This window comes from Pan troglodytes, chromosome 6 (genome assembly GCF_028858775.2).
Source record: "Pan troglodytes isolate AG18354 chromosome 6, NHGRI_mPanTro3-v2.0_pri, whole genome shotgun sequence".
NCBI classification, from domain to species: Eukaryota; Metazoa; Chordata; class Mammalia; order Primates; family Hominidae; genus Pan; species Pan troglodytes.
The window spans coordinates 19,131,068-19,138,661 of NC_072404.2; the positions used below are offsets into that span (position 1 = coordinate 19,131,068).

Genomic DNA, 7,594 nt, shown 5'->3' on the forward strand with positions numbered 1-7,594 from the left:
AGAAATACCATTTGACTCAGCAATCCCATTACTGGGTATATACCCAAAGGATTACAAATCATTCTACCGTAAAGACACATGGGCCAGATGCAGCGGCTCACACCTGTAATCCCAGCATTTTGGGAGGCTGAGGTGGGTGGATCACGAGGTCAGGAGATAGAGACCATCCTGGCTAATATGGTGAAACCCCGTCTCTACTGAAAATACAAAAATATAGCTGGGCGTGGTGGCGGGCATCTATAGTCACAACTACTTGGGAGGCTGAGGCAGGAGAATGGCTTGAACCCAGGAGGCGGAGCTTTCAGTGAGCCAAGATCGCGCCACTGCACTCCAGCCTGGGCGACAGAGCGAGACTCCATCTCAGAAAAAAAAAAAAAAGACACATGCACCTGTATGTTTACTGCAGCACTATTTACAATAGCAAAGACTTGGAACCAACCCAAATGCCCACCAATGATAGACTGGATAAAGAAAATGTGGCATATATACACCATGGAATAATATACAGCCATAAAAAAGAATGAGTTCACGTCCTTTGCAGGGACATGGATGAAGCTGGAAACCATCATCCTCAGCAAACTAACACAGGAACAGAAAATGAGACACCGCATGTTCTCACTCTTAGGTGGGAACTTATGAGTGAGAACAATGGGAACACATGGACATAGGGAGGGGAACATCACACAGTGGGGCCAGTTGGGGGATGGGGAGAAGGGCGAGGGAGAGCATTAGAACAAATACCTAATGCACGTGGGTCTTAAAACCTAGATGACGGGCTGATGGGTGCAGCTAACCACCATGACACATGTATACCTATGTAACAAACCTGCATGTTCAGACATGTATTCCAGCACTTGAAGTAAAATTAAAAAAAAATAAGTAAAAAAAGGAAGCTTTTTCTGTACCAGCTCTCTCTTTGCCTGCCACCATTCATGTAAGATATGACTTGCTCCTCCTTCCCTTCTGCCATGATAATTATGAGGGCTCCCCAGCTGTGTGGATTTGCAAGTCCATTAAACCTCTTTCTTTTGTAAATTGCCAAGTCTGGGGTATGTCTTTATCAGCAGCCAGAAATCAAACTATTACAGTAAAGATTTAAAATGGACTGTGATGAGCCAACAATTAAGTTGTGCTACCAAAACCAGTTGTTCCTCTTCCTTCTCTGTTGTCCTTTACCTATGATGCTTAGTACATCTACATAACACCCTAGATCAAGTAAGATTAAAAAGAACTCTATAATGTATGAGAGTTCCAATGGCTTCTGAAATAAAGGAAAAAAGGAAGTCTTCCTGTGTAGTATTGTGGAAGGAAGAGGAGATTTCTATAGGTAGCTGGTGAGGGTATCCTCTCAAATTTCAGGTCCACCTGGAACTTCAGAATGTGATCTTATTTGGAAATAAAGTATTTGCAGATGTAATTAGTTAGAATTAAGTCATAAGAGATTAGAATGTGCCTTAAATCCAGTATGATTGTTGTTTTTATACTAAGAGAAGCTCCAAATATGTAGAGACACACAGGGAAGAATCTTACATGACAAGAGAGGCAAGGATTGGAGTTATATTGCCACAAGCCTGAAATCACCTGAAGCTAGGAAGAGGCAGGGGAGGATTTTTTTCTAGACCATTCAGATGGAGCATGGCTCTGCTAACACCTTGATTTTGGACTTCTGGCCTCTACCACTGTGCGAAATTAAATTCCTACGTTTTAGATTACCTGGTTTAATGGTACCTTGTTATAGCAGCCCTAGGAAACTTAATACAAATAAGTGTTTTCTGGTTATATGGTGTGTGCAAATCCATGGCAAATTCTATTTTATAATCCTTTGATTATGTTAACTTTTAAGTTCTAATGCTAATTAGATCCACTTATTGACTTATTGATATAGTAAATGAACTACTACTGTATGTTTGTATTGCCTGTGCATGTGTGAAAAACATGGTATGAATTTGCATAGTACATCTAATAAGTGGCTTTATGTATTACTAGGAAACAATCCACGAATGGTACAAATGAAGATTACAAAAATTAAGATTTAAATTCTTAACAATAAAAGCAGGATGGCATAGCAGAAGAGGCGTAAGGATAAAAATCAAAACACTTGAGTTCCAGTGTTGTTGCTACAATTTAAATGTGCATGACTTTATGCAAGCCGTTACATTTTTCTACATCTGTAATCAGAAAATAAAAATGTCAGACTTCCAATTTCACAGGATTGTTTGAGAAATGAACATACTTGTACTACTTTATTAAAGTGTATAGTAATATGAAGTTTATTATATTTGTTAATTAAGGTACTTGAATGAAATATATATAACTCACATTTGCAAGCCATATGTTCTGGTATAATGGAAAATCACTGTTCATTCAATGTGCTTATCTTAATGGCTTAGAGAGAAGCTTATCAGAGTCAAAATTATTTTCATAATTCAGGTTGTCATTTTTGGAAGGTTATCTAGAGCCATTTTGCAAACCTGAGAACAAGTGGATGAGTGGCATCTGCAATTTGTAACTTTGGCTTTTTAGTGCACAAACACAGGACCAATAATTTACAAAATCTACAAGTCTTTTTTTCACACTTCACAGAAATATTTCTGAAAAGTTTTATGCCAATAATTGGACCTCAACTTTCTAATCAGCTTTTTAGCAAAAATGAAAACAGTGGTGCTGTTATCCAGGGATTTCCTAGAAGAACTGATGAAATGTCAGGCTAGTCATTTGCTTGCTTTGTTGATTGCAGAGAGAACATTTTTTCTTGTTTAGTTTTTGACTTTTATCAGTTAACACAGACAACATGATAAAGGGGAAGAAAGCCAATGATATCTTCGCGCATGCAGAAATAAGAAAAATTTATGAACATTGGTACTTTTCAAAAGATAATTTGTCTTCATTTCCATCATTTTGTGTGTACTACTGGCATTTTGACACCTGCAGATTTTGGCTTGGCCTGTATTGAACAGATGCACACTCCATCACACGTGGGTATGGTTTTTAGGCAATGCATTTTTCCTTCACAAGCATGTCGCCCACCCACCGGAAAGAGCTGAATACCACCATTGATTCTGTATATTTCTTTCAAATCATACTTTGTATTTTATTTCTGCTCATTAATATGATAGTTAAAAATCTTATCTTCTGTACTCTACCTTTTAAAAATCTAGGTTTCAATATTATTTACTTCCTTTTTTTTCTCTCAGTTACTTCTTTTTATTTTCATTGGTAAGAAATTGTAAAGTGTAACAGAATGAGTGGAAAATCAATGAATACCCTGTTGGTTAAAATCTCCGTTATGGCTTTTTAATATATTTAATAACATGGGGATAATTAAGTGCCACTTAATGTCAACTGATTTTATTTAAAAAGAAATTTTTTATATTTTTCATAATTTGGTTTCAACTTTGTAGACACCATTTGCTTTATGTTTTATGAATTTTGAGGACATACTTAAAACTAACAATAACATTATTAAAATATGAAAATATTGACACCATTAGCTAAAGCTTATCCACTAGGAGGAGAAGTATATGTGAAATTTATGTCTAAAAACATTTAGTAAAATATTATCAGTATGTTGAGGTTAATACTGATAAAAGTAACATTAAGTTGAGATAAATTGAATGCCATTATGGTTATATAATAACTTAGAAGCAAAAAGTACAGAGTAAATTTTATTGTATGCTTCCAGCTAATTAGATTACTAAGTGGTTTGAAGTAACTAAAATAAAATTCTACATATGTGATTTTTTTAACATCAAAGATCCTTGTAAATTTTTTGTATGTTTACAAAGTTAAACTGCATTATAACCAATTTAGTATAAACTAGATCTAAAAGTAGGATATCGAAAAATGCAGGGCAGGGAGTCTGTCTGGATCTACTGTGATTCTGGGGGCTGCCCAATTCGTGAATCATTCATTGCTCAGTTAAACTCCTTTAAATGTAATTTGATTGAAGTTTTTCTTTTAACAGATGGTGTCAGAAGCAGGGTTCAAAGTAGAGCTTTAATGACCCCCAGAAGTGCTGAGTGAACAAGCAAGGTACCTGCAAGGACCCACTTGTGTCCTTTGATCTCTCAGAGCAGTGGGTAAGTTCTCTCTCAGATTTTGGAGTGCCACAGATTTGTGTTTTGAGCTTTCTGATTTTCTTTGAGCAAATTTCTGTTCTAAACTGGGTTTGGAAGTAACAACAGAAACTGGACTGAGTCCAGGGTCAGATTTGATCTGGTAATTAACTGGCTTGGATCTAGTTAGAGGCCTCTTACATCTGACTGGGTCAGAAAGAAACTGGTAGTAAATGGTAATGTTGTTGGGGTTGTAAAGTTTGGCTTTCGAAAATTTGCGGGGATTTTTGTGTTCTACCCCTTTGTTTCATAGAAAAATCATTGGCTAAGGCAATCAAGGGAACCTGAGAGTAAAGCCAATATTTTAGGTAAAAATGGGATCCTTAATTTCTAAAAGACTGATTTCCTTTCAACTTAAACATTAGGCTCAGGAAGCAACAAAGTCTTACGGAAATGGTGAAGTCTTACCAAAGATAACTTACAGTGGAACATTCTGAATGAACAACGATGTATTGAAGTGAATTTAAAAACGAGGGCTCCCAAAATTACATCTACTGACTTTTAAGCTTAGTTACTATTCCGATCCAAAGGAAATAGACTGCAACACCAATTGGCTGACTTTGGATAAGTATTGCCGTACATTTCACCTGAGTAAAGGATGGGATTGGGTTAGAGGCCCTCTCCTCAGTAAAGTCCCTCTTGGTTAAAATGGATTAAAGGTGACAGGGCCCAACCAGGGGCAAATTTGACCTTTTCCAGTTCAATATTGGGTGCTAACCAGAGTGGCTAATGTCTATGTTTTGTCACACATATTTTGCTCTGGCCAGAATGGAAAATGCTAATTTGGTTGCTACATAAAGCTCCTTGGGCAGCATCTTGCAAAATGAGGAGGATTTTGCCTGTGGTTCCATGATTTTCCCTTGTGATGCAGCTTGGTCCCCAGAGGTATGGTGTGGCAAAGAGGGTTGCTAGGGCTGCTCATGGAAGAGGAACCCAGAAACCTGACATGCTGGCAAAAGGGTAAGAATTTCCTACCAGTCAGGCTTCTGGTCTCTCTTTCTCTGTGCAAACCAGTTGAATGAATGACAAAAATCACTGTTTATCTCCTCTGTAAAGTTTTGATTAATGTGAAAAAGGATTCTGAGGCTAGTCTTAAACTGTGGTGAATCTGGTGTATTTTTGCTATGAATTTGTCTTTCTGTGTCATTCTGTCATGAATAGGGGTACCTTAGGATACCTTAGGATACATGGGCTTAGGATCCCATAAGCTCACTATTCAAGGTGGCCCAGCAAGCTGGTCAGTTACAAACTTTGCTGCAGGTCTCTGAAAAAACAAAAGAAAAACTGGATGAGGTCTGCATCTTGTTTTATGTCCTTGGGAGCTTAACCTTGTAACCATATGTCAGTACTTTCTTTTGGTTTCTGCCATTTTACAGTGGTGGCCCAGGTTCAATCCTGGCTTAGGAAATGAGTACTTTCTGATTGGTATCTGTGTGACATTTACCATTTGATAGTTCTCTTCCCCTCCATGAACAACTTCTGTCATCCCTTCTTGAATTTTTCTGTCTTCAAGCTACCTTCAAAGATTCTAGATATTGTAAAAACTACCTGTGTTCCCAGCCCTATTTCTTGAAGGATGCACCCTAAAGCAAGTAATCCAATTAAGAAACTTCAAAACTGGCAAGTGAAAAATCTTACAACTACCAGATCTTCTTCTGTCTGCCTGTGTAGTTAGGTATGTGTTGTGTGTGTGATGTTTATACAAAAGAACTCTAATTAACTGGATTAAAGAAAAATAAGTGCTTAAATCAGATATTTTGAAAGAAAAATAAAAACTAATTCTTTTTAGTTCACATAACTTTAGTAATCTTTGGGAAATAAAAAGTTTTAAAGATTATTGGTAAAATAAGGACATTTAGTCTAAATTAGGCAGGTCAGATATTAGGTATTCCAAAGACTTTAAGGTCATAAACTGCTGTGACTTTTGAAAATTGTTCAGTTTACCTACCATGAACACATTAGATTCTAGATAAGGCCTTGGGACGTGTTGAATTAGCCATGCCCGCTAGCTATGCCAAAAAGGTTATAAAGAAAAGAGTTTATATAAGAGAGGATCCCATATGGTAAATTCATGTCCTAAATTAAAATAACTGGTTGTTTAAAAAGAGGAATGTTTAGGACAAGCCAGAAAATCCAAGCATGTCGTAGACGGTCTGTGTAAGTTGTGAAATGATTGATGAAAGGAAATGTATGCACCAAAAGTAAAAGTTCCTAAGAGTTACCATTATAACATGAAATTAAGACTACTAAAAAAATAGTTTTATTAATACATGCAAGGTGTATGAGGAGCGTGAAATGTGTTTTTGGTTAAAGATTATAAGAAGGCAGCCAGGCACTATGTCTCAAACCTTAATCCCAGCACTTTGGGAAGCTGAGGTGGGAGGATCACTTGAGGTCAGGAGTTCAAGACTAGCCTGGTCAACAAGGTGAAACCCCATCTCTACAAGAAGTACAAAAATTAGCCCAGTGTGATGGCACACACCTGTAATTCCAGATACTCGGGAGGCTGAGGGAGGAGAATCTCTTGAACTCCGGAGGTGGAGGTTGCAGTGAGCCAAGATTGCACCACTGTACTCCTGGTTGAGTGACATAGTGAGACTCTGTCTCAAAAAAAAAAAAAAAAAAGATTATAAGAAGTCATGGGGAAGTAAATCTTTGCCAGAGGGTTAGAAGATTGTTTTAACTTAGATGAATCTAAAAATTTGAACAAGTTGTGGAAGAGTTGTAAAAATTAACCTTGTAAAAGAAATTCTCTGTGTGGTAATTCTGTCTGGGATAAGTTTCACGTGGTCATGATGTGTAATATTTTTAATATGTTGCTGAGTTTGGGCTGCAAATATTTTGTTGACTTTTTGTCTATATTCAGAGAAATATTGATACGTGGTTTTCTTTTTTGTGATATTTTTGTCTGGAGTTAGCATTGGGGCAACTCACAATGAATTGAAAATTGTTGCAGCTTCTGAAATCTTTTTTTTTTTTTTTTTTTAATTTATTTTTTTATTATACTTTAAGTTTTAGGGTACATGTGCACATTGTGCAGGTTAGTTACATATGTATACATGTGCCATGCTGGTGCGCTGCACCCACTAACTCGTCATCTAGCATTAGGTATATCTCCCAATGCTATCCCTCCCCCCTCCCCCCTCCCCACCACAGTCCCCAGAGTGTGATATTCCCCTTCCTGTGTCCATGTGATCTCATTGTTCAGTTCCCACCTATGAGTGAGAATATGCGGTGTTTGGTTTTTTGTTCTTGCGATAGTTTACTGAGAATGATGGTTTCCAATTTCATCCATGTCCCTACAAAGGATATGAACTCATCATTTTTTATGGCTGCATAGTATTCCATGGTGTATATGTGCCACATTTTCTTAATCCAGTCTATCATTGTTGGACATTTGGGTCAGTTCCAAGTCTTTGCTATTGTGAATAATGCCGCAATAAACATACGTGTGCATGTGTCTTTATAGCAGCATGATT

At 37.1% G+C, this 7,594-nt stretch overlaps 1 long non-coding RNA gene across 4 annotated transcripts in view; it reads left to right on the top strand.

Annotated features, from left to right (window-relative positions):
• The window catches only part of LOC134810521 (uncharacterized), a 384,534-nt gene extending 377,311 nt beyond the window's left edge, over positions 1 to 7,223 (top strand). For 3 of the 4 annotated variants that reach the window (XR_010158799.1, XR_010158802.1, XR_010158801.1), the window contains one exon: positions 3,965 to 6,722. This is a non-coding gene — a long non-coding RNA (uncharacterized LOC134810521). Of the gene's footprint in view, positions 1 to 3,964 lie in introns of all 4 variants that reach the window. The other variant, XR_010158800.1, reaches the window with a different exon arrangement.
• The last annotated feature ends 371 nt before the right edge of the window (positions 7,224 to 7,594 follow it).